Genomic DNA, 27,697 nt, shown 5'->3' with positions numbered 1-27,697 from the left:
CTCTATCTCCCATGAATAAATAAATAAATAAAATCTTAAAAAAAACAAACCCTGCAGTGGACAGAGGTATGTTTTTCTGTGATACAATACATACAGTCAAAAAACCTTTTTAACATAGTTTTATCTATTACCTTTTTGCTGTATGGATTTTTAAATTTAGGCTTCTGCCTTTAGTGTCTTGTATAGAAAGGCTTTCCTCTGAGCACCTGGGTGGTTCAGTCGTTAAGTCTGTGTTAGGCTCAGTCTTGTCCTGGGGTCCTGGGATCAGACTTCCTGCTCAGCAGAGGCTGCTTCGCCCTCTCTCTCTGCTCCTCCCCAAGGAGCTATGTTCTCTTAACTATGCTATGTTCTCTACCTCTCTCTCTTTCAAATAAAATAAAATAAATAAATAAATAAATAAATAAATAAATAAATAAATAAAAATAAATAAGATCTTAAAAAAGAAAGAAAAAGAAAGGCCACCCTCAATTCAAAATTATTAAAATAGCCCTGTATTTTCCTTTCAACATTTCTCTTAAAGTAAGCAAATCCCCAAATTGTTAGTAAGATTGCTTGGCAATTTATTTAGAAGAAATCCATGTCAGAGGATCTGAGTTTAGTACGCTTTCACCTTGGTTTCAGTCCCAACAAGTTAGATAACAATTTTATTGTCATATGCTCTTCTCCATTACAAGTCTTGACATCTGAATTTGTCATGTTCAAATCTAACTTTGCTTTTTAACAGATTCAGTTACCTTTGAAACTGTGCTTCATGTTTATGAATTGCAGAGAAACCCATGAACTGTGGAAAGACAGTCCTAGAGAATAATCTCAGAATACTCTCTAAATAGTTATCTCACATTTTAAATGATTTCTTAGGTGGCCTCTTATTAATTTCCCACAAGAGATAAAATGTAATACAGAAAGTGCTTGTTGCATAGCTTTTCATTTTTTTTTAAAGATTTTATTTATTTATTCATGAGAGACACAGAGAGAGAGAAGCAGAGACACAGGCCGAGGGAGAAGCAGGCTCCATGCAGGAAGCCCGACGTGGGACTCGATCCCCAGTCTCCAGGATCAGGCCCTGGGCTGAAGGCAGGTGCTGAACCGCTGAGCCACCCAGGGATTCCCCATTTGTTGTATAGCTTATGTGTGTACCTGTGACACTTCATGGAGAAACTGGCTAAAATGTCAATCTCTCTAAAGCTCCACTAAGTTATTTATCTGTTCTTATTATTGAGATTTATCATTCCCCAAATGAGATCTATGGGTTTGCAGGTGGAGTTGGCCATTAGAACTTTTTGTTTTGTTTCTTTCTGGTTCCACAGAGATGTTCTATTTCTATAGCCTTCCTCTTCTGCTCAAGATGAACTACTACTGAGTAGCATGTGAGTTTAATTTCACTTACATTTCTTGTTATGTGTTTTTCTGATGAGAAACACGTAAGATTGTAAAGGTAAGTGAGTATAACAGTATACTGGCAGAGGTTCTCAATTTTGTGCAAAAGAAGTATATATTCACAGAGGTTCTTAATTTTGTGCAAAAGAAGTATATATTCACAGAAAAATTAAAACCTGGAAAGTCTTAGCATTTGCAGTGGTTATTCCTGATTGATGGGATTATGGACAATTTCATTTTCTTTATAATTTCTTTTGGTATTTCCAAAACTTTAACACAAACATATAGTACTTTTACTTTAGAGAATACTTACTCGGGTCTCTCCTTAAGTAAGGATAGAATCTGTGACTTGTTTTTTATTTAAAACATTTTTTTTTAAAGATTTCGTTTATTTGACAGAGGGAGACGGCATGAGCACAAGTAGGCAGAGCCGAAGGCATTGGAAAGGAAGAAGCAGGCCCTCCGCTGAGCAGAGTGCTCAATGTGGGGCTCGATCCCAGGACCCCAGGATCATGACCTGAGCCAAAGGCAGATGCTCAACCACTGAGCCTCCCAGGAGCCCCCGTTACTGGTTTTTAACCAATAAAATATGAGACAGGTGAAAAAAAAGAAAAAGAAAATAGTTCCTTGGGAAAAAAACATAAGCCTCTTCCCTTTTGCTAAAACATATTGGAATTGCTATTATTTGTTAAAATTATAAGTCTATTTCTAAGTAAAAATAAAAATACAGCAACATATATAGGATAATTATCAAGTCATTGCTTATTCTATAGCACTGTAGAGAATAAGGTGATGAAGAAAACCCCAGGACACGGGGACAGATAGAGCGCAGACTACTGAACAACAAATGGTGGGAAGACATTTAGATTCTGAGAATAGTTTCACATCCTTTTTGCTTCTATTTTTTTTAATGAATATTTCTTAGAATGAGAATTCTTGAAAACCAGAAGATTTCTGTATTTATTATTTAAAAGACTAAATTAACTCTGATTACTAGCACTGGTGATTATAATTTTACCATTTTCAGGAAATTTATTTATTGAAGTAGCACATAGAGAATACTGCCCCAAAAGAGTCTCAAATGAAGCCAGTTAAGACCTAAGAGAACTTTTTAAAAATTCAAATGTTATGTTTCATTTATTGATCTTGGTGATAGTTACAGGGGTGTTTTCATTTTGTAAACATTCATCAAACCCTATATGTAAAATGTGTATACTTTTCTGTATGCATTACACTTCAATGAAAAAAAAAAAAAACTGCTTGAAAAAAAAAATCTCACCACAGCTTCTGTCTTTCTTCAATCCATTGTGGTAATTCTGGTGTTCAGTTCCCCTAAATGTTCCTTTTTATCCCTACAATTCAGGATGGGGCCAATCAGTGTCCTTTCTTGGTCCTCACTCTATGTTAGGAAGGAGGGAGAAGAACAGAAATCTAGGTGGTTGAGTTGGTATTAGTGTGTTAACCCCTGTATATGATTTAGAAATATAGACCTTGTGACTATAATCAGAACTCTGGTCTGCCCCCACGGGCTTCTACCTGCCTGTAACTCGGAGCAAAGCAAGATTGTTTTTAAAGTACAGTGATAGGGCTTATGTGTTTTAATATTTCCCTAGGCTTTTTTTTTTTTTTTTTTTGTATTTGGCTATTTACAAATTTGACAATTCAGAGAACCAGGAATTTATTCCTCATTATCTCAGTCCCTCCTCTTAATCAGCTCTCTGTGTGATGGAAAGGAAAGCTGATATTTTTTCATATCCTAAAGTTAACATGCTGCTTTTCTTGGTAAAACGTCAGATTCTTTTACCTGAAGGTAAGGAAAATGTTCCCCATGATCCCTCCACCGTTATGGAATCGTGTGAGAGAATGAGTCTTAAGACGTATACAAATGAAAAAAAAAAAAACAGTATTTAGTCTTCATATTTACCTTGTTGTGTTAGCTTGAATAAACACAAGCGTGGAATATTTTGTTGGTGTAGTTTGCATTTGCTACTTCCCAGGAAAAATACATTTCATCATCTCTATCAATGAATGTTTTATTTAGGGACGCCTGGGTGGCTCAGCAGTTAAGTGTCTGCCTTCCGCTCAGGCCGTGATCCCAGGGTCTCAGGATCCAGTCCCACATTGGGGACTGCTTCTCCCTCTGTCTGTGTCTCTGTCTCTCTCTCTGTGTCTCTCATGAATAAACAAATAAAATCTTAAAAAAAAAAAATGTTTGGGATGTCTGGGTGGCTCAGTGATTGAGCGTCTGTCCGCCTTTGGCTCAGGGCATGATCCTGGAGTCCCGGGATCAAGTCCCACGTCGGGCTCCCTGCATGGAGCCTGCTTTTCCCTCTGCCTGTGTCTCTGCCTCTCTGTCTCTTATGAATAAATAAATAAATCTTTTTTTAAAAAGTTTTATTTAAATATTTAAACACCAAAAATACCTGATGCAAGTATGTAAAAGTATATTCAAAATTTGAAATTACTCAAAAAGAATTATATTGATTCATATATATATGTATGAATATATATAGACTATACATTTCTAGACTAAATATTAAACATTAGTTCTATAATTAAATGTTTAAGAGTGACTTCCTTCAGGGCACCTGGGTGGCTCAGTTGGTTAAGTGTCTGCCTTCAATTCGGGTCATGATCCTGTGGTCCTGGGATCAGCCCTGCACTGGGATCCCTGCTCAGCTGGGAGCCTGCTTCTCCTCCTGCCTCTGCTGCTTCTCCCCTTGTTTGTGTGCTCTGTCAAATAAATAAATAAAATATTTTTTAAAAACCCAGCAACATCCTTCATTTCTGGCTTTTCTATACTTTGTATATCTTTCTAGTATCTGCACATCTAACCTTCCATGGATGCGGTCCAAAGAAAGTCTATGTACATGTAAATGCATTTTCCCCCCAAATCATTAGGAATACATGCCACAAATACTTTCAAAGAGCATCAGAAATTATTCAGTGCACATAAATCTTAAAGCTTTTAAGTATAAAAAGCCATGATAAAAAATAAAAAGACAAAAATTTACAAATTTATGGCAGACAGAAATTTACTGGAGTACCTGGCTGGCTCAGTTGGTAGAGCATGCAACTCTTGATTTTGGGACTGTGAATTTGAGCCCCACGTTGGGTGTAGAGATTACTTAAAAATAAAATCTTAAAAAAAATTACTGTTCTGTGGGTATAATGAATTTTTAGAAGACAGTAAGGAAAATACCAATACATGAACTGAAAAATAGATATGGGTCATAAAATGGCAATTCACAAAAAAAGAAATAGAAATGGCCAACGAATGTGTAAAAATATCACACTTCATTAGAAATTACAGTCACGGAACCCAACAATGGGATGCATATGGTTATGTAAAATCTACAAAAATCAAGAGTTTTCAATGAACTGGGATGATGCTGGGAAATGAGCACTCTCATTTGCTGTCAATGTATGTAAAATGCTGGAAACTGTCAGGAAGGCAATATGACCATATGCCTTCGAATTCATACCTTTGACCAACGGATGTAGCTTCTGAGATTCTCTTCTAAATAGTAATGGATTAATTTGAGGATGTATGTGTAGGTATGGATCACAGTATTGTACACCACTGTGAAAAAGAGAAAATAAAAACCACCTCAATGTCTGACAATCACAAATAAGGAAAACAGAGACTAAGTATTTAAGAAATTTTCCAATGCAGCAAATGAAATGCAAGGCTGAACTTAAACCCGGGTCTGTGTGCCTCCCGCACCCTTCCCTAAGCTCCTTTATAAAGCTGGTGGTTTTCCTGGGATTTCCTTGAAGTGTCTCTCAGATTCTGGTATCACGAGTTTGTTTCTGAGCTCAGTATTAGATGGTGGTTTTCAACCCTGCCTGAGGCCCAGCCTCAACACTCTAGGGGTCCAAGTAAGATTCTGGAGCCTGCTGGAGTAATATTGCTACACAACAAAACCTCTGACACCCTCCATCCCAGGGTTGGGAGACTGGCACAAAAAACCTGGACCCAACATTGCATCAGCACGATGGCATATCTCATGAATGCTAATTGCACTTAGATATACAGATTGTCACCTTCTCCAGGAACCAATAGGGCTGCCTGTCTTTTCTGTTGTATTTTCTCACTAAAGAGGTGGTGCTTCTTTTTTTTTTTTAATTTTTATGTATTTATGATAGTCACAGAGAGAGAGAGAGAGAGGCAGAGACATAGGTAGAGGGAGAAGCAGGCTCCATGCAGGGAGTCTGATGTGGGATTCGATCCCGGGTCTCCAGGATCGCGCCCTGGGCCAAAGGCAGGCGCCAAACCGCTGCGCCACCCAGGGATCCCATGGTGGTGCTTCTAAAAGCCTCTACTGTAGTTCCTTTGCCAAACATTCTGACATGGAAGGACAATGGTTGAGATAACTATGATCTCTCAATTAGATTTCTGGGTTCCCTGACTATCTGCCTCAGAGGCTGCAGCTAAACAAGCCAAACATCTCCCACACCCTGGTTCAATTGTCAACTAAACCTCATGACCCTAAACTAGTGATTTTCAAAGAATGCACCATCACCTGAAGCTTGCTAAGATATGTGAACTTGGGATGCCCCACCTAGAATCTTCTGGGTCCTCTGGCTGAGGACGGAGGTGGGGGAGGGGTGGAAAGGTGCAGGAAGGGTGGGGCCCCGAAGTCTGTGTTTTAACAGGCCTTTCAGGGGATTCTGAGGAGCTCAAATAGGAACCACTGCACAAAGCCTGCAGTCCACATCCTTTCTTATGCCCACTCACATAGTATGTGTCTCATAAATTGACCTATTGAGATAACTTTTTTAAGTTGTATTTTACTGAGCCTCGACCAAGAGTCATGCAGAATCCTGGATGGAGGGAGGACGTACAAGAAGCCAAGTTGAGATTCTTATTCTTAGGTGATGGCAAGAGTAATAGTATGAAATGCAGTGAGTAGGTTAGACTGCAGTTCATGATTAATTTCCAAGGGAATGAGGAGGAGGAGGAGGACAAAGAGAAACTCCGTGGTTAAACAGGACTGTAGAATCCTTTGCCCCAGGCTCAGGCCTGCTAGGATCCATCCTAGAGAGCTGGAGGTTTATTCAGTGTTTACGCACTTCTTCCTCAGCTTGTCATGCCGTAGACAAGTGGTTGATGTGTGCAGACTCTTTGAGGACTTGTCGGGCATAGTGACGGTATTTCTACAGAGTATGCATATTTGGGGGCGGAGTGCTTGCAATACTGAGCTGAACCATGAAGGATGGCATCCTGAGAGTGTTTGCCACGTGACTGAGAAAGGTGAGAATCACTGTCACTGTCTTCTACACTTTGTCCCCGCCACTGCTGCTCTTCCTGGACTGAGATGCCTCTGCTTTTGAGAGCTGAATCTCTCTAGGTGCAATGAGTAAGGAGGGCTACTCTGGCTCTGCATGAAACCTAAGGCTCTGGAGAAAGAAAGGGAAGTAGGCAGAGGGAATCTGATCCCAGAGGAATCAGAGGGGTGAGGCTCCAGGCAAAGGGATGGGAATCCCTTTACTTGTCTTTTCTACCAGGCCCTCTTCCTCTTTTCCTTGGGGTTCCCAAAGATGTATAGCTGCACGTGCTGGTCACTGAAACATTACATAATGTAGCATAGAGTGACAAATGTCTGCTACAATGCCTGGTGCATGATAGGCCTTTATTATTATTATTATTATTATTATTATTACTACTACTACTACTACTACTACTACTACTAGTGATTTATTATTAAAGTGGGTTTTTTCCTTCCTTTCATCTATCTTCTTTAGTTAGCTGTCTGACAAACTCCCACTCCAAAGACTGGTTAGAAATATTACTGCTTTCTCGTGGAAACCTTTTCCACCTCTTCCATCCCTCATACTAACTAGATAACATTGCTCACATCCTTCTTCCATGTGGACACTTATATATTACATTATGTTGTGTTGTGTTATGTCATTACATCATATTTTGTTGTGTGTCCACACTCCCCCCTCATTGCGAGCTCTTTAAGTGACAGGGCCCAGGTTTTACACATGTTCAGATCTTCCCAGGAAGCACAGCACTGAGCACTTACTGAATGTGTGTTAAGTGAATATTGAAGGAACTGAGTCATGGAGAAAAAACTGAAAGTCTAAGAGCTACATGTGTTAGTGTGAGAATACGATCTATCAACACAGCCTGTCACTACATATCGTTGTGTTCCCAGGTTTCCAAACGCTACCTCTTTTTTTATTATCCTTCTTAAGTCTCACTGCCCTGCTTATTTCATGTGGATTTTTTGCCAGTTTCCCAGTGCATAATATTTTTTTAAAATCTTATATATTTATTTATTTATTCATGGTAGACACAGAGGGAGACAGAGACATAGGCAGAGGGAGAAGCAGACTCCCTTCTGGGAAGCCTGATACGCAGGACTCGATCCCAGGACCCTAGGGTCACGCCCGGAGCCGAAGGTAGACACTCAACCACCTAGCCGCGTAGGTGTCCCCACTGCACAATATCTTGAACTGCAATTTGCTCCAGTTTTTTCAGCTTTTGTCACATCTTCCATGGGGTGCATTTTTTTTATGTTAGAAATCTAAGACATTGTCAGCTAACATTTACTGAACCCTTTTTCCCCTACTTTTTCCCTAAAAGTTACTTTAAAAAATGTGTTTATAATAAATTTATTTTTTATTGGTGTTCAATTTGCCAACATACAGAATAACACCCAGTGCTCATCCCGTCAAGTGCCCCCCCTCAGTGCCCGTCACCCATTCACCCCCACCCCCGCCCTCCTCCCCTTCCACCACCCCTGGTTCGTTTCCCAGAGTTAGGAGTCTTTATGTTCTGTCTCCCTTTCTGATATTCCCCACACATTTCTTCTCCCTTCCCTTATATTCCCTTTCACTATTATTTATATTCCCCAAATGAATGAGACCATATAATGTTTGTCCTTCTCCGATTGACTTACTTCACTCAGCATAATACCCTCCAGTTCCATCCACGTTGAAGCAAATGGTGGGTATTTGTCGTTTCTAATGGCTGAGTAATATTCCATTGTATACATAAACCACATCTTCTTTATCCATTCATCTTTCGATGGACACCGAGGCTCCTTCCACAGTTTGGCTATTGTGGACATTGCTGCTATAAACATTGGGGTGCAGGTGTCCCGGCATTTCCCTGCATCTGTATCTTTGGGGTAAATCCCCAGCAGTGCAATTGCTGGGTCGTAGGGCAGGTCCATTTTTAACTCTTTGAAGAACCTCCACACAGTTTTCCAGAGTGGCTGCACCAGTTCACATTCCCACCAACAGTGTTTTCTCCGCATCCTCTCCAACATTTGTGGTTTCCTGCCTTGTTAATTTTCCCCATTCTCACTAAAAAATGTTTTAATTGAAGTATAGTTCATATACATTATATCAGTTTCAGCTGTGCAACACAGTGATTCAACAATTGTATTTAATATGAAGTGCTCATCATGAAAACTACAGTTACCATTTGTCACCATACAAAGTTATCACATTATTGACTATATTCCCTATGTTTTTCATCCCTGTGACTTGTTCTATAAGTTTATACTTCCTAATCTTCTCCTATTTCATCTAGCCCCTCTCCTCTGGCAACAACCAGGTTTTTTTCCTGTGTTTATGAGTCTGTTTCTATCCCATTGCTTTTTGATTTGGGAGGCGGTTTTTGTTTTTTTTCAGATTCCACATATAAGTGAAATCGTAAGGTTTTTCTCTGCCTGATTTATCTCATTTAGTGTAATACTCTCTAAGTCCATCCATGTTGTTGCAAATGGTAAGATTTCATTCTTTTTTAAGGCTGAGTTGTGTGTCTATAACACATCTTCTTTATCCACTCATCTATCAAAGAACACTTGGGTTGCTTCTGTGACTTGGCTACTGTAAATAATGCTGCAATGAATACAGTTCATATATCTTTTCAACTTAGCATTTTCATTTTCTTTGAATAAATATCCAGAAATGGAATGGCTGGATCATATAGTAGTTATATTTGTAATTTTTTGAGGAACCTCCATACTATTTTCCATAGTGGCTGCACTAGTTTACATTCCCATTATTCACATATTTAACAAATATGTATTGAGTATCTACTGTTGTAGGTAATTACATAATAAAAGAGATAAAAATCTGTGCTATGTACCCGGCTCTGGCCTGGATGCTGTCTACTTTATCATCTTATCCAGTCGCATTTTGTAATAATGAACTTTCCAAGTATCATGGCACACTTCAACCTAGAGAACTGGGAAAATTTTCTGATTTACATTAATCTCTTTTATCTTGAGTGGCAAAAGAGATAATGAAATTACCACTAACTATGCCATATCCCTTCGCATATTATAAAATTCACTAAGTTCCTTTTCTGGCTCACAGCTCTTCATTGTTAACCATTGAGTAGGCACCCATGAAAACTGCATCCTAGCCCATGGGCTACACGCAGCTCTGAGTATTTACTGGGTGAGGTGACTAATCGTATTTTGCACCCAGGCAGCAGCTTCAATAAGACCATGAAAGCTCACGTGTGCCTGGATTCTTATAACTACTCTTATTTTTAGGATAACACCCACATGGCACACAACTTTGAAATACCTGACTTGATTTGTAATCCATTTCTGAACCTGGGGACTACTGAAGAGTAAGGAAGAGACACTTTATCTAATGTTACTACTTAAATAGTATTTTAAGAAACACATGATGAAATATAGTTTTACTATGGTGAAAAAGACAACGTAAAATTTATCATCTTAGTCATTTTTAATTATTCAGTTTGGCAGGGTTAAATATATTCATATTGTTATGAAACAGATCTCCAGAACTTTCCCATCTTGCAAAGCTAAAACTCTGTGCCTATTAAACAATAACTCCTCTTTTTCCCTGAAATATATTTTATAGGGCTTTCATATACAAAGCTTATAGCATTCATTCCTTTTCTTGTATAGGTTTCTAAGAGCACAAGAAGCAAATAGTAAAGGCACAAAATTGCTGTGTTTCCCTATGAGTCATTCTAGCCATCTGTAAAAATCAGTGGCTGTCAGAGAGCACCCTAAGTGACTTCAGGCCTTTAACAGATAACTCAGGGCCTCAGTGGTACCAGGGAGTTGGAACACCTTTTGCTTGTTTGTGTGATTTGGGAGAACTTCTAGAAACAGGTTCTAAGAGATAAAATGGCTTCAGAGCTGTGGGCTTATCCCCAACCCTCAATGCTGGCATTCTTTTCCTCACACTTCAGACAATAATCACATGGCCTATACTGAAAAAGGTCCAATGACAGAAATCTCACCACACCTGAAATCAATGTTCCTTCATTGTCTTCCCTTTATGATAATAATAGGTTTTGAGAAAATGGCAAAAAACTGCTCTCTTGTGTACCTGAAAGAAAAGTGTTTGGAATTACCTGTCTGGTCTGGTTCTATGTCTTGACAGCTTCAGCCTTTCTTTCCTCCTAAATGCAATCTGGATGTAGGAGGTCTTAAAAGAAAATATTTTTAATGAACAGAGTATGTGACAACTGAGCCTTGCACATCAGTATAGTTCATTCATGCATTCAATAGTCAGCTGTCTAGAGAAACAGTCTGATGTGCAATGGAGTCTAGAAGCTGGGAGACCTCCTGGGGGATACATTTGTTTGTTTTGTTCAGTCTTTTGTCTTCTCAAGATCTCTGATGTCATCCTTCCTCCCATTCTTTGTCCATGTGATTAAGGCAGAGCTAACCCAGCCCTACTTTTATGGGCAAGCATGTCATCCTAACCTGCTTTCCCAACATCGCATTCCATGTGATGACGGAAGCCATCGCATGATCCCTTATCTCTGTCTGGGGTTCTAAGAATTGCCTCCTGCCAGACACGGGTGTCCAGAGCAAGATCCAATAACAGGTACTATAGTGTAACTTTCAGCTACAGGGTAACATGGTCAGAGAGAGTCAAAGTGACCAATCAGAGTGAAGGTCACCAGCTCAATCTGATTGGAAGGAGAGCAAGAAAATTAAGTATATTAAAGGAAAAGGAGATTTCATTAAGAAATTGCTAAAGAATTAAGAAAATGTAAAGGCATACCTGAACCTCGGAACATTTTTAGAGAATTGAAATCAAGTAAAAATATTCCTAAACTATATTAAATGGCATATATGTATCTGAAATATATTGAAACTATTTTTTGAACAAGAAAAAAAAATAGTGCATGCTATCTTTACTCCGAGTCCTATTGTATAAGGTGTTTTTGTCAGACTGGTACATTAATACATTCTATACAGATAGTTGATTTATCTATCTCCTATTTCAAGAAGTTTTTCTGGACATTTTGAAATGAACTGTGACTTTGAGTTGAAGATTAACTTGTTTAGAAGACTTTGTGCTGCCAAAAATACCAAAAGATAACAAAAAATAATAAAGAAATAAGCAGCTCAAACTTTGCTGATCTTTATGATAACCTAATTTCTCTCATGGCTACCTACTTTTGGAAGTTCCATTAACTCTATCTTGCACAGATTACTAGAGCAGTAGCTTTCCAATTTTTTGAGCCTGACACATCATAAGAAATATTTTAAATTGAAATCTAGAACAGGCATTTACATGTAGACATATAACTGAGAAAGTGTTATGGAAATATTTCTTTCCTTTGCCACCTGCAATTCAGATATTTTATTTTCTATTCCATTCCATCTTATTCTTATTTGTTTTGTTCTATCATACTCTATTTAATTGCAAAAAGTCAATTATGACTCACAAAGTTGATTTCACAACTTCCTAATTGATCTTAATGAGTAGTTTGAAAAACATTGCTCTTGTCTAGGATACAGCAAAGAATGAAAACTAAAGATGTCTTATATATGTACCAGCTCCAAAAACTTTGCCAATATACTTCAGATTCACTTCCACACTTCTTTTTCACTCATTTATTTATTCATTCATTTCATTTATTAGAGGAAGACCTATGAAGCCTCTGCCAGGAGTTGGGCATTTGGTCAATTATTGGGAATATAGTGGTGGGCAGGATAAATTCCAGAGTTTACAGGACTAACCAACTCTAGGAGAGCTTGAGTCAGAAGAGAGGCAGTGGTGGAGTGAGGAAGGAGGTGGAATGTACTCTTATATCATGGCTCTCGGGGAGTCATTTACTCAAGAGTTTCTTGGTGGTAACAATGAATACAGTTTTCAGAAAGGAAGACATTGTACTTGGGTTCTGCTCCTATGATGATGAATAAGTATGGGCAGTCTCTTCACTGCTACTAGTCTGATAATGTGGGGGTAGGCAACACATAAATGATTATGATACCCTATAATAGTACAATAGACCAACATAACCACTTTTAGTGGCATGGAATTAACAGATAGTTAAAAACAGAGTAAATGAAGACTGCAAGCAGGGAAGAAATGACAAGAGATGAGGACAAACACTGGGAAAGGAACCTGGTTGTTGGGAGATCTTTTCCAGGATAGGAAGAGATTTGAAGATTTTTTACAGGTTGAGGTAAAGGAACCAGTGCAAAGGCCACGACTGGGCATGATTAATTGATGTAGTACAGGGTTGGTGGATTTGAGGGGTGAGAGATCAAGTATAGAGGTGGAGGGATTCACCTGGGAAAGATTAACAGTGACCACTTTATGCATAAGACAAATGAATAATAGCCAAGGCCTGCAATATTGTTAAATTTTTTATGAGAGCAAAAATATTATTTGATGTGGAAATTTTGTCATTAGCCACCTTTTCTCATTTTTTGAATGCTATATAGATAAAATTTTGTCCTGAAACTACTCAAATTACAAGTCCTCTTGCCTCATCCTTTATTTCATTGATTTCTTTGAGTTTGTCAAAATGACATCATCTTTTACTCCACGGTCCTTTATTTTTTTTAAGTTGTACTTGAAGAATAACATAATATTGAAAAGCAAAGGAAATAAAAGTAAAGAGCTAGATGAATTTTCACAAACTGAGCACATCTGTGTGAACTTTGTACCCTTTTTAAGAAACAACATGACCAGCAGCCTGGAAGTCTGTCCTTCCCAGGGACCCCTAACAATTATTCTCTCTCCATCCAAGGGTAATCACTATCCTGACTTCTAACAAGAGTACATTTTTAAACAAGAAAATAATCCAAGCTCTCTGATAGATAAATCCACATGCAAGAAGGTATTTCTTTAAAAGTTGTCCAAATAAGGATTCTATTTCCAACCTGTTCTCAACTGTTTACCCAAAATGTTTCCCTCACTCCTATACTGTTTGCCTAGCTGGAGTAAAAGTAGGGTGAATAAAAGGCCAATCAGAAGGCTTTTTTCTGGAAGACTCCCCTTAGAAACAAACATTTTGAAATAAAATGGGGAGCAGAATTAAAACCAAATGTGAACAGCCTACTTACATAATAAGTAACCTATCTCTGGCTATCTTATGCATCTGATACATTGGTATCTTTTTAAAAACAAAATTTTTTCATAATTCTTTTTTTTTAATTTTTATTTATTTATGATAGTCACAGAGAGAGAGAGGCAGAGACACAGGCAGAGGGAGAAGCAGGCTCCATGCACCGAGAGCCCGACGTGGGATTCGATCCCGGGTCTCCAGGATCGCGCCCTGGGCCAAAGGCAGGCGCCAAACCGCTGCGCCACCCAGGGATCCCTCATAATTCTTATAAATGAAATTTTAGAACGTACAGAAAAGTCAAAACAATCCACAATCACCCAGAGATGCCATTGTTTGTAACAGTGAAACACTAGAAACATTTTAATGCCCATCAGTAGGAAATGGTTAGATTATAGTATATACATACTAAGACACCCTATGCTAAAAAGAATGAAGTAGAACTATATGAACTGGCTTGGGAAATACCTACCATCAATTTAAAGTGAAAATGTCTCAGTATTATATGCATAAAATGACCTCATTTATGCTAAAAATGCAGATGCAAAAGGATTTGGATGTTTATTTTTTTTTTACCCAAAAACATCTTCAGGGTGCCTGAGTGGCTCAGTTCGTTAAGCATCTGCTTTTGGCTCAGTTCATGATCCCAAGGTCCTGGGATTGAGCCCACATCAGGCTCCCTGCTTGGTGGGGAGCCTGCTTCTCCCTCTCTCTCTGCCTGCTGCTCCCCCTGCTTGTGTTCTCTGTCAAATAAATAAAATCTTCAAAAACGTTTTCCCTGATCTCACATAGACATGACTTAAGTTTGTTTTAGGAGTAATTAAGGAACACATTATACTTGAGAGACAGTGCAATTTGAGAACAATGACAAATGGCTATTCATTGATTCAATGCCTATTTATTGGTAAATAATGGTTCGAAAACCAATATTCTCATGTCTTGTGGAAATATCAGATATTTAGAGTTATACATTTATAACATTTTCTGTTACGTACTAATTCCTATTTTGTGTGCCATTCTCTTTTGTGAAATATTAAAGTGTTCCTAAGTCAGTTATGATCTATTCAGATATACTGCATGTAAAATTAAACTTAAGATGCAACCAGAATAACCTGAGGACAAGATCATTTATTTCCAATAGTCTGAAAGTTAGTATCCTCATTAGAAATATGACTAATGAGGTATCCTGTTCCCCCCACTATAAATAATTCCTTCTCCGTCCTTTTTTATTATACTTCTTAAGAGCCAGTATAAAGGGTCCTCTTCTGTGAAGGCATCTATATTTCACTAAGATAGAATGAGAGGCAGTTTACTTTTCACATACATATTAATATGTACACTGTTGCACTCATCACATATAATTGTAATTCTTTATTTCAGGATATCTCCCAAGAGATTATACACTCCTTAAAAGCAAGGACAGGGGCACCTGGGTGGCTCAGTGGTTGAGTGTCTGCCTTTAGCTCAGGTGGTGATCCTGCAGGGAGCTTGTTTCTCCCTCTGCCTAAGACTCTGCCTCTGGCTCAGGTCATGATCCCACAGGGAGTTTGCTTCTTCCTCTGCCTATGTCTCTACCTCTGTCTCTGTGTTTCTCATGAATAAATAAATAAAATCTTAAAAAAAAACAAAAAAACAAAAAAACGAAGGCAAAGACAATGCCTTATTCCTCCTTAGAACCCTAGCCCCTAGCTTAGTGTTCAACATATACCAATACTATCCCTGAGATACTGCCAATGTTTAGATAATTTTACTTAGACATGAATAGTAGTACCTATATATTTTTAAAACAGCCTTTGAAAAAAATGAACATTTGCACCTGAATGATTCATTTAGCAACTGTGGAAGATTTTATTTTCCAAAGATGACCACCACAATATACCCTATCCCACATGCTCCTTGAACAATGAGACCCAACATTCCTCCTATCAAGTAGTGTGGTTTAGGTCTCCTCCTTTTGAACCTGGGCAGATCTCTGTGACTGCCTTGATCAATATAATACAGTTGCAAGTGATGCCATATGACTTAAAAATGCCATGGACTTTTGCTTTGTCCTCTTAGGACACCTGCTTTTAGAACCCAGCTTCTATGTGAAGAAGCCAGGCAGGCTCATGGAGAGGCCACATGCAGGTGTTCCATCCAATAGCCCCAACTAATGTCCCAGCTGCCAGCTAGCATCAATTGCTAGACATGTGAGTGGGTCCTTGGATGATGGTTCCACCCCATAGCTGTTGTCACCAGCTGATGCTGTGGCAAAGAAAAAGGCTGTCCCTGGTGAACCCTGTCCAAATTGTAGATTTATGAGCGAAATAAATGATAGCTGTTGTTTTAAGCCACTAAGTACAGGAAGCTTGCTATGCAGCCATAGATAACCAGAACAGCCACCACTAGTTTACATGCCAGTGGAAATGGAGGGAAGAGCTAGGGCCCCAGAGCCCTCCATTCTATTTTGTTCTTAACCCAGTTGTGGAGACAAGCAACATGGTCAAATCCAAATAGGATTCCAACCAACAGGATGGGGGCTCAGTTGGTTAAGTGTCCAACTCTTGAAGACCGCTCTGGTCATGATCAGGGTCATGAGATGGAGCACTACATGGGCTCCATGTTCAGTGGGGAGCCTACTTGGGATTCTCTCTCTCTCCCCCTCTCCTTCTCTTCCCTCCACCTCTCTCTCTCTCTCTCACTCAAATAAAATAAATAAATCTTAAAAAAAAAAAAGAACCAACAGGATGACCCAAACTAGGACAAACAGTCCCTAGGAAATTAATTAGAGTCCATTAAAGTTCAAACAGATACACTAAAAATGAATTTGTAATGTCTGGAGTTTTGTTTTTTTGAGGAAGCATAAAAGAATATTGTGAGCAACTATAAACAACAACTCTATTATTATCTTACTGACATGTTAAGAATCGTGTTACAGGCATGGGAAATTTAATTTAATTATCTAATGCTGGTATTCTGTGACGTCGTGACAAAGGAACTGTTACTTGCTGCAGGATGCTTCAAGATTTACCTACAGTTACTGAATAATCAGTAACTGAGCAAAATATAGTTACTGACCTCATCAATGCTTTTGTCACAGTAAATCAAATTGTGATGAAAAAATTACAATTCAGTGAAATTCTTGATGCAAGTGTAGATGAATTAACCAGCTGGTTTACAGTCATGGGCTGCTTCCTTTCCTCAGAAACTACGTGTGACAGTTAAATTAACCTGAAGGGACTTGGAGGTTGGCAAAGATTTGCATATTTTCCCCCCATTCTTTATTTATGAACTGCCAAGTTCTTTTGAGAGTATAACAGTGCACTTTTATATTAACAATGAAATACATTATTTGGGAGGAAGTAATGAAGAATGAGATTGAAGAAACCAGTTTGTGGCTTATCAACCATTTCAATCTATGAAAATACTGAAAATACTGCAGCATATAACCTTGAGTAGCACTCCCTCGGTTCTTTATTTTTTTAAAGATTTTATTTTTAAGTAATCTCTATACACAATGTGGGTTCGAACTCACAACTCTGAAATCAAGAGTTTCATGCTCTAGCGACTGAGCCAGCCAGTCAATGACCGCTGGCTGGATTCTTTTTTTTTTTTTTTTTAATTTTTTTTAATTTTTTATTTATTTATGATAGTCACAGAGAGAGAGAGAGAGAGGCAGAGACATAGGCAGAGGGAGAAGCAGGCTCCATGCACCGGGAGCCCGACGTGGGATTCGATCCCGGGTCTCCAGGATCACGCCCTGGGCCAAAGGCAGGCGCCAAACCGCTGCGCCACCCAGGGATCCCTGGATTCTTTAATGAAGATAAAATGTAAACTATTTTTTAAAGGTTTACTTTTTTTTTTTTTTTAAAGGAATCTCTGTGCCCAGCATAGGACTCAAACTCACGATCTCAAGATCAAGAGTCGCATGTTCTACTGAAGGAGCCAGCCAGATGCCCCATGTAAACTATGTTTATTAAGAACAAAAGGTTAAAGGGCAGCTCAAGAGGTTTAGTGCCGCCTTCGGCCCGGGGCCTGATCCTGGAGACCCAGGATTGAGTCCCATGTCCGGCTCCCTGCATGGAGCCTGCTTTTCCCTCTGCCTGTGTCTGTGACTGTCTCTCTGTGTGTCTCTCATGAATAAATAAATTTTTCAAAAAAAAAAAAAACAAAAAAAAAAACAAAAGGTTAAAAACAAAAGAACACAAGGTTATAGGATTCTAATTTTCAGGGTATCTGGCTGGCTCATTTGGAAGAGCATGCAACCCTTGATCTTGGGGTTGTGAGTTTGAGCTCTATATTGGGTGTAGAGATTATTTAAATAAATATATTTAAAACAAATTTTAATTCTAATTTTCCTTTTATTCCCATTTAAGTCAAACTATCTATTTTTTATCTTGATAATAGCAGCTGTCAAGTCCACAGGAGTCTGACATTAACTAACAAGGGTGTATTCCTTTGGATATCCAATCAAAGGAATGACAGCATTTCTACTTGCTCTCTAGCAGTAGGATACCCTCCCTGATAAAGTTGGAAGAAATGAACTTCAAGGCCCTCTGCTCCTCTTGACGTTTTTTTCATCTTTTCTCTTTTGCTTATAATTCTGAGTGGCTGCTGACTTAAACAAACTACAAATCTGACTCCTAATACATTTTTTAAAGTTTTAAAATCAGTGCAAATTTCTAGAAGGTTGTCATCCATTGTCATTGTGGACTCCCTCCTGGAGCGCTACTCTACTGTATTGTTTGAGTCTTGGAGGGCTAAGATTCATTAAAGATAATTACCAAACCCAAAATATTGATAGAGCATATGCAGAAAAATGCTCATCACAGTATTGTTTATGATTTTTTAAATGTTTAAAATTAAAGACTGTCAAGTTTGTTGCATTATGTAGAGCTTGCACATCATGATTATGAAGAACATTTAGTAACCAGGGAGATCTCATTCTATAGAAGTGAACCCCAAATTTTAAGTAGATTATCAACACAACTATGCAAAAAAGAGCTGATAGAAAAAGGAAGGAAACACATTAAAATGCTAACAGTTGCAGAATAGAACAAAGGGTGTTCTAACAGTAATAGAACAAAGGGTGATTATTTTTTCTTCTCTCATTTCATTCTACATTCCATGAAGGTGATTACATAATTATTACTAAAGTTATTTAAAACAATCACTAGATACTTAACAATGCTTGCATCCAGCAGGAGAGAATAGAGATCATTTTAAGCTATAGGCTAAAATGAAGTGACACATAAATATGGAGAAAGTCTTGACAGGGGTCCTTCTTTTTTGTCATTTTACCCAGATTCAGGAGGCACCTAGGGGTGACTTTTATCACTGAACAGAAGAGTCCCCTTACAAATAAACTCTGCTCCTGGGATGCCTGGGTGGCTCAGTGATTAAGTGTCTGCCTTTGGCTCAGGGTGTGATCCTGGAGTCCCGGGATCGAGTCCCACATCGGGCTCCCTGTATGGAGCCTGCTTCTTCTTGCTTGTGTCTCTGCCTCTCTTTGTGTGTGTCTCTCATGAATAAGTAAATAAAATCTTAAAAAAAAACAAATAAACTCTACTCCTATCCTTTAAAAGAGTCTTTGCCTGACTTCTCCATCTAACTCCTTCACATCCTCAACCCTTCATACACAGCCTGGAGTTAACATAAGGCATTCTGTTTATAAGTAGGAGTGAAAATATTTTACTTTTCAATTTAGAAAACAGCAAATGTACATCAGAAATTGCAAAGTTGTTTTTGAGAAAACATGATTCAGTCAGCATGAAGAGATATGAAGAATATATGAAGATGTGATACTGTCAGAGGTAAGCCTGATTTTGAGGGAAAGACCTTAAATCTAACATAAGAAAGCCAGTAAGAAGTGGAAGTGGAATTTGCAAAATAGGTATAGTTGAAACCCAAACTTTATAGACAAGTATTGGTATAAACAAAAGTTAGATTATGGACAAAAATCAGATTAATCTGGATAGGGATGATTGAGGAAAGAGGGTATTTTGGGTTTCCAAAGTGGACTGGGACTTTCTGACTTGTTCTTTTGTCATCAGCATGTTATTAAGCTGCAGTTTACATGTGTACTTAGAACACAAATTCAGATTTTAGACATTATCAAAAAGTTCTTGCTTTTTCCCTTTATCTGAACAAGGAGAGTTTTCTCCTCTTGCTTAAACAAGTTTAATTTTGGATGATTTTGTTTTCCTGTTCAATGTAAACTTTTGTTTAAAAGACTATTCGAGTTACAAGTAACTATGAATAGATTACTGCAAAATTTATACAAAATGGTATTTAAAATGTTCTTTTGGTTTTCTACCCTGCATGCTCCTAAAATAATTCCACAAAAGTTTATATTCATTTCCCAAATGTGAAAACCAACATTTCTGAAATTCTGGCTGGTATCTTTTGGGCTAATCAATATTATTTGCATATATTTGGAAAAAGGACAAAGGACAAATAAGATTCTCTGTGCCTTGCTCAAAGTCAAATTCTTTCCAAACAAGGATCATTAAAAATTATCCTTCTCTTAGCAAATCCATTTCATCATCCTGTAGTATTTCATATAAATATGTGCTTATGGGTAGCCCTGGTGGTCCAGGGGTTTAGTGCACCCTTCAGCTGAGGGTGTGATCTTGGAGACCTGTGATCGAGTCCCGCGTCAGGCTCCCTGCATGGAACCTGTTTCTCCCTCTGCCTGTCTCTGCCTGTCTCTCTCTCTGTGTTTCTCATGAATAAATAAATAAAATCTTTAAAAATATATATGTGCTTGTAGTAGTTTTCTTTTCTTTTTTTTAAAAAGATTTATTTATTTTAGACAGAGAAAGAAAGAGAGTGTGTACATAAGCAGGTGGGAGAGGTAGAGGGAGAGAATGGCAGACTCCATGTTGACCACAGAGCCAGTTGTAGGACTCAGTCTCACCACCCTGAGATCATGACCTGAGCCGAAATGAGGAGTTGCTTAACTGACTGAGCCACCCAGGTCCCCCATTCTTTGTTAATATGGTTATAAGAAATTTTTCACAAAGTAACCAATTGGGTACAATACATCCTTTATCCATTTATCATCCCCACAATCATTTCTCTCTGACAGAAAAGTATAAAATACTTGTTTGCAGCATATACCTTACTTGTTAATCCTTTTAAAAATGCCTCTTTTCCTTATGTAAATAATTCTAATAAAATTTTCCTCAGACCTTAGGTGCAGCAATCACCCTACTCCCTGTAAAAAACAACAGATCTATGAATTGGTGGTTCCCAGTCTTTTCCAATGTTAGTTCCCATGATCAGGACTCTAGGTATGGTCTACATCAGTTATTTAACTAATGACTATGAGGAATCTAGCAAGTACATGTTTGTCATTCAACTGTTATACATGATTCAAATATGAGCCAAGTCCTTTGAACACGATTCACACATGGATCAGGTGCTTTATTCACATCTACTTTTCTTTTAACAGTAATCCTTCTTAATGCTCTAATTTTGATATAATTTTAGTAGTGGAATTAACCTGGAACAACTCAAAATTATGTAATCAATTACATTCAGTTTCATTTATAATTACTGTTTAATCTCAGCCTCTCAGCCTAACACCCCAGCAGAAATCTGGTACACACAACGTCAGTCATGGGTGGGTGGAGAGGCCTTTCCAGCTTGCTGATTCATATGGACTCACTAAATATATAAATCGTATTTATTTTTGCTAAAAAGTCTCAAGATTAGTCAAGTATTTGCCATTTCCTTAAACTTGAGGCCTTGGAGAAGTTAAGGGAGAGAGAGTGGAGGGAACTCCCTTCAGCAATTCCTAATTATGTTTCCCTTAACACTCATTTTGAAACAATTTAATTGGTGTAATTTTTTTTAAAGTTCCTGTGGTCAAATAAATTTGGTTTATGTTGGATTAAAAAATTAAATAGGTTTCTTTACCATAGAGTTTCTTGGTCTTTAATATGTTAATATATGTTGTGACTCTCAGAGACATGGGATATAAAATGTTTCCCAAACTGTTTTCAACAGAGAACACCCTTTCCTTTAAACAACAACAGCTTCATTGAGGTATAATTTATATGCCATGAAATTCACTTGTTTTAAAGGCACAATTAAATGATTTTTAGTGAATTTACATAGCTGTACAACCACTGCTAACAACAGAAGTTTAGAACATTTTATCACCTCAAAAGCATCCCATGTTCTCATTTGCTATTACTTTGAATTCCCACCTCCAGCCCCAGGCAACCACTAATCTATTTTCTGTCTTTATAGATTTGCCTCTTCTGGAAATTTTACATAAATAGACCCATACAATATTTTTGTGTGTGTGTCTAGTTTCTTTCATTAAGCATAATATGTTTGAGGTTCATCCACTTTGTAGCATTTATCAGTACTTCATTTACTTTACTGACAAATGGTATTCTATATGGATTTAACTCATTTTTTTTAATCCATTCATGAGTTTATGGGCATGTGAATTGTTTCCACTGTGAATTTTGGCTACTGTGAATAATGCTACTTAATATTGATGTACAAGTGTGGACATACATTTTTACTTCTCTTGGGTATATACTTAGGATTAAAGTTGTGAATGATAAAAGTTTATGTTTAACTTTCTAAGAACCCCCCAAACTGCTTTCCAAAATGGCTGCACTATTTTGCATTTCCATTTGCACTGTATGAGTTCTAATTTTCCCACATCTTCCCTACCTACTCATCTTAGTGGTGACTTGTGGCATTTCAGTTGTTTTTTTTTTTTTTTAATTTTATTTATTTATTTATTCATGAGAGACACAGAGAGAGAGAGAGGCAGAGACACAGGCAGAGGGAGAAGCAGGCTCCATGCAGGGACCCTGACGTGGGCCTCCATCCCGGGACTCCAGGATCACACCTTGGGCTGAAGGTGGCACTAAACTGCTGAACCACCCGGGCTGACTTCATTTGTGGTTTTGATTTGATTTCCTAATGGCAAATAATACGGAAGAGCTTTTCATGTAATTATTGGCCATTCACATATCTTCTTTGCTTAAATGTCTATGGAGATATTTTGTCCATTTTTAAAATGGATTATTTTCTTATTATTGTGTTGCAAGAGTTCCTTGTATTCTGGATACAAAGCCTTAATCAAATATCTGCAAATACCTTCTCTGTGGTGTATCTTTTCACTGTTTTTTCTTTTAAAAATTTTTTTCTTTATTTATTCATGAGAGACACAGAGAGAGAGACAGAGACATAGGTCAGAGGAGCCTGATGTGGGACTCAATCCCAGGACCCTGGGATCACGACCTGAGCCGAAATGCTCAACCACTGAACTACCCAAGTGTCCCATCTTTTTTTTTTTCCTTCCTTCCTTCCTTCCTTCCTTCCTTCCTTCCTTCCTTCCTTCCTTCCTTCCTTCCTTCCTTTTTTTTTTTAAGATTATATTTATTAATTCATGAGAGAGACAGAGACACAGGCAGGGGGAGAAGCAGGCTCCATGCCAGGAGTCCAATGTGGGACTCAATCCTGGGACTCCAGGATCACACCCTGGACCAAAGGCGGGTGCAAACCGCTGAGCCACCCAGGGACCCCCTCTTTTTACGTTCTTAATGGTGTCTTTTTAAGCACAAATATTTTTAATTTTGATAAAGTTCAACCTATCAAATTTTTTCTTTTATTACTTGTGCTTTTTTGGTCATTTATGAAAGTCAGGATTTTCTACATTTCTTCTAAGAGTCTTATAATTTTAGCTCTTACGATTAGATGAATGATTCATTTGGAGTTAAACTTTGAGTGTGATGGGAGGTAAGGGTTTGAATATATCTTTTTTGCATGTGGATATCCAATTGTCCCAGCACCATTCATTGAAAAGACTACCCTTTCCCCATTGAATTGCCTTGGCACCTTTGTTGAAAATCAATTGAGCATAAGTGTAAGAGTCTTTAATATGTAAATGTATGTTGTGAATCTCCAACAGGGAGGATATAAAATGTTTCCCAAAATGTTTTTAACAAGGATCCTACCACCTGCCCCCACTCCTTTAAACACAGGCTTTCACACAGGTTCTTACTGCTGTCCACAGAACAGACTTCAGGGAATGCTTCTCTAAGGTGCTCAGGACTCTAACTTTCACTTGCAAAGTTATTGCTTGTTTTTAGAGGCTGAGAGGCTGAGGGTTAATTTGAAGCTGCAAAACCAAAGACATAATTTCTAGTAACATGCTTACAGTTAAGTACAGTAAGGCATCTCACTACGTAGAAATGTATGGAAAGGCTGTAGAAAACACTTGTTACTGAATTAGGCCCATATTTCACACATTGATAGTAATAAAGGGGAGTTTTATAGGCATAATGGATGAAACTTTGGAAGTATGAGAATTCTGCAATTGTGTGTTTTAATTTTTAGGGCAATGCATCTTGCTTGATCATGACATCTCACAGGTCATGTATTAAGGTGTTAAAGAAGATCGATTTGTATGCACCTTAGCATATATATACACATACATGATACACACACATTCATATATACACACACTTTAGAGATATATTTTTCCCTTAAAAAAACAGATTTTATCTTAATGTTCTTTAACCAATGTAATGTAAAATGTTCGATAACTGGGGCACCTGGGTGGCTCAGTCGGTTATGTGTCTGACTTCAGCTCAGGTCATGATCTCCAGGTCTTGGGATCCAGCCCAGCATGAAATTGGGCTCCGCACTCAGCGGGGAGTCTGCTTATCCTCCTCTCTCTGCCCCTCCCCCTGCTTTCTCTAAAATAAATAAATAATATCTTTAAAAAAATATCAGATAGGGGCAGCCCGGGTGGCTCAGTGGTTTAGCGCTGCCTTCAGCCCAAGGCCTGATCCTGGAGACCTGGGATAGAGTCCCACATAGGGCTCCCTGCAAGGAGCCTGCTTCTTCCTCTGCCTGTGTCTCTGCCTCACTTTCTGTCTCTCATGAAAAAACAAATAAAATCTTTAAAAAAAAGTCAGATAATTGCTTAAGTAACCTCCTTAAAAAGACTATACTATCTTTATCATTGTATTACTACAACAAAAACAAACCTTTAGTACAAAAATAAGAAGGGAAATTAAAATTAGTATCTTTTAATCACTTTGTATATATCTGCGGGACAAGAAAAATACAGAAAAGGTCAATGATGGGAGAAAAAAAACATGCAAACATTTTGATGGAGGAGAATGTCATCATAAATCTAGAAAAGCAGACCAGAAGAGCTTTGTCTGTGCTTTGCTCCCAGAGCCTGGTGGATGTCGTGGACCTACTGACAGAAAGGTGATCCCAGTGAATGCCTGAGGTTCTGGAATCCTCAGAAAAAGACAGTATAAGCCAACATACAGGTTTCTACCAACTCATGCTGAAGTGCATTCAATGACTTTAAACTGATATGTAGATTTTCTAACTATACCTCCTTCTGCTAGTGATTTCCGGATTCTTTTAAAGAGCTTGATGCTGTTCCTGAATATTTAAGATGCTGTTATCTTCCTTTCTACAGGAGTTTCCAAACAGAACAACAGCATCTGTTTCTTTTGGATATTCTATTCTTCTATTCTATTATTATCCTATTATTAACATTTATAGAAATTATCTTTCCTTGTAGAATTTTAGCCATATTTAGGGCAGCATTCAGAACATGAAGTACCTCCTCCCTCCGCCAGGGTTTGTGTGCTCTCTAGTTTTGGGGCTTAATAGCCTTCATCCATTTTTTTTTTTAAGATTTTATTTATTCATGAGAGACAGAGACACAGAGAGAGAGAGAGGCAGAGGCCGAGGGAGAAGCAGGCTCCTCGCAGGGAGCTCCATGTGGGACTCGATCCTGGGACTCTGGGATCATGCCGTGGGCCAAGGCAGCCGTTTAACTGCTGAGCCACGCAGGCGTCCCCTCCCTTTACTTTTTAATTCATCATTTAAATCTCTCTCTTTTTTTAAATTTTTATTTATTTATGATAGTCACAGAGAGAGAGAGAGAGAGAGAGAGAGAGAGAGAGAGAGGCAGAGACATAGGCTGATGGAGAAGCAGGCTCCATGCACCGGGAGCCCGACGTGGGTGGGATTCGTGTATGTATGTATTTATTTATTTTCTTTGCTCAGCATTTCTTATTTATTTATTTATTTTCTTTGCTCAGCATTTCTTATTTATTTACTTATTTATTTATTTATTTTCTTTGCTCAGTATTTCTTATTTATTTTATTTGCTCAGTATTTATTTTATTTTCTTTGCTCAGTAATTCTTATATATTTATTTCCTTTGCTCAGTATTTATTTATTTTATTTTCTTTGCTCAGTAATTCTTATATATTTATTTTCTTTGCTCAGTATTTCTTATTTATTTATTTTATTTATTATTAAATATTTATTATTTATTTCTTATAATTTTTTCTTTGCTCAGTATTTATTTTCTTTGCTCAGTATTTACTTATTTATTTTCTTTGCTCAGCATTTCTTATTTATTCATTTATTTTCTTTGCTCAGTAATTCTTATATATTTATTTTCTTTGCTCAGTATTTATTTTATTATTAAATATTTATTATTATTTATTTCTTATAATTTGTTCTTTGCTCAGTATTTTTCTTTGCTCAGTATTTACTTATTTTCTTTGCTCAGCATTTCTTATATATTTATTTTCTTTGCTCAGTATTTCTTATTTTATTTATTATTAAATATTTATTATTTATTTCTTATAATATTTTCTTTGCTCAGTATTTATTTTCTTTGCTCAGCATTTCTTATATATTTATTTTCTTTGCTCAGTATTTCTTATTTATTTTATTTATTATTAAATATTTATTATTATTTATTTCTTATTTTTTCTTTGCTCACTATTTTAAGATTTTCTTTTTCTTTCCCCCCCGTGATACTTGGAAACTTCCAGGCTGCTGCCCCCCGCCCCCCAAGGAGGCCAGCTACAGATTTTGTGTTCAGCTGTTTTCTCCCCGGCCTGGGGGTGGGGTGGGGGGCGCTCGCGTCTTTGCCTCCCGGGCTCCGCGGCGCTTACCTGCGAGGCCCGGCCGTCGACGGGGACGCGCGGCGCGAGGACCGCACCGAGGAGCCCCCGCGCGCCCTGCCCTCCGTGACCTTCCCGACCCGGCGCGCGGCGGGCGGGTGCTGATGACGTCACGGCCCCTCGCCGCGGCCCGCCGGACGGCTGGGTGCTTACGTCCAGGGCCTCGCGCTGTGCGTGCGTCGTGGCTGCCGAAGGAGGCGTTTTCGCGCCGAAAGACGGGCGTCCGCGGTTTGTTCCTGAGGGAAACCGCTCTTCAGCCCGCCCCCCCCCCCCCCCCCCCCCCCCCCCCCGCTGCTAACTGAGGAAACAGAACTTCCATCTGCGCAGCTGGACGGCTTCAGGAGTAGAGGCCGAGGCCGAGGAGAGCCTGGTGCCAGCCGCAAGCCCCTGCCCTGCAGCCGGGACCGAGGGACGGGAATTCACTGCTCCTTCTCAAGAGTCTCAAAGTCTGGGAGATCTGCCCACCCCGAAGTAAGCCGCCCTAGACGGGATGGAGAGAGCGGCCTCCCGGGAATGAACCCCGGGACCCCCTCCCCCTGTGGGGGCAGGAGAATTTGGATGCGACGGGAAGAGGAATCCACTCAGTGATGGGGATTCTTCTGCCCTCGACCTGGATGACATTCTTAGGAGCAGGAAGCATTGAAAATGGCTGTGTTTGTAGCCGTGAATAAACCAGGTATCGTAGGATGCTCGCGGTTCTCCTTCTGGGTGTTGGCGCAATCCTTGCCACGTCAGTCACTCCTCGCGTTATCTTTATAAAGCTCGGATGTAAAGAACTCTTTACCCTGTTTTGTTATAAACATCTGGGCCGGCGAAACTCCCACATCACCGTCAGTAACCAGTAGGGCAGTTTCCAGCCTGTTGACTTCAGGGCTACATTTTGCACCATCCAAGGCAAATACAGTCCACGAATGACGACGTGGATAGAAAATGAACCCCCCCCCCCAAAAAAAAAAGTCTGTAAATTCCAGTAAATTGATAATATATTCCTACTTAATTACTTGCGCTCTTCACATCTCCGTTCCTTCTATTT

At 38.6% G+C, this 27,697-nt stretch overlaps 1 protein-coding gene and 1 long non-coding RNA gene across 2 annotated transcripts in view; one reads left to right on the top strand and one right to left on the bottom strand.

Annotated features, from left to right (window-relative positions):
- LOC144300440 (uncharacterized) lies at positions 1–26,814 on the bottom strand. The gene is made up of 3 exons (XR_013367065.1): positions 26,656–26,814; positions 4,863–4,960; positions 1–4,110 (listed from the first exon to the last, which is right to left on the bottom strand). It is a non-coding gene; the product is annotated as an uncharacterized LOC144300440 (long non-coding RNA).
- LOC144300439 (uncharacterized) overlaps positions 26,779–27,697 on the top strand; it is a 97,470-nt gene continuing 96,551 nt past the window's right edge. Inside the window, exon 1 of the transcript XR_013367064.1 lies at positions 26,779–27,340. The gene's annotated coding sequence lies outside the window, so the exon portion shown is untranslated. The remainder of the gene's footprint in view (positions 27,341–27,697) is intronic.

Source organism: Canis aureus, chromosome 28 (genome assembly GCF_053574225.1).
Source record: "Canis aureus isolate CA01 chromosome 28, VMU_Caureus_v.1.0, whole genome shotgun sequence".
Lineage (NCBI taxonomy): Eukaryota > Metazoa > Chordata > Mammalia > Carnivora > Canidae > Canis > Canis aureus.
Note: the sequence above shows the minus strand (reverse complement) of the source record. Positions and strands in the feature narration are given on the sequence as shown.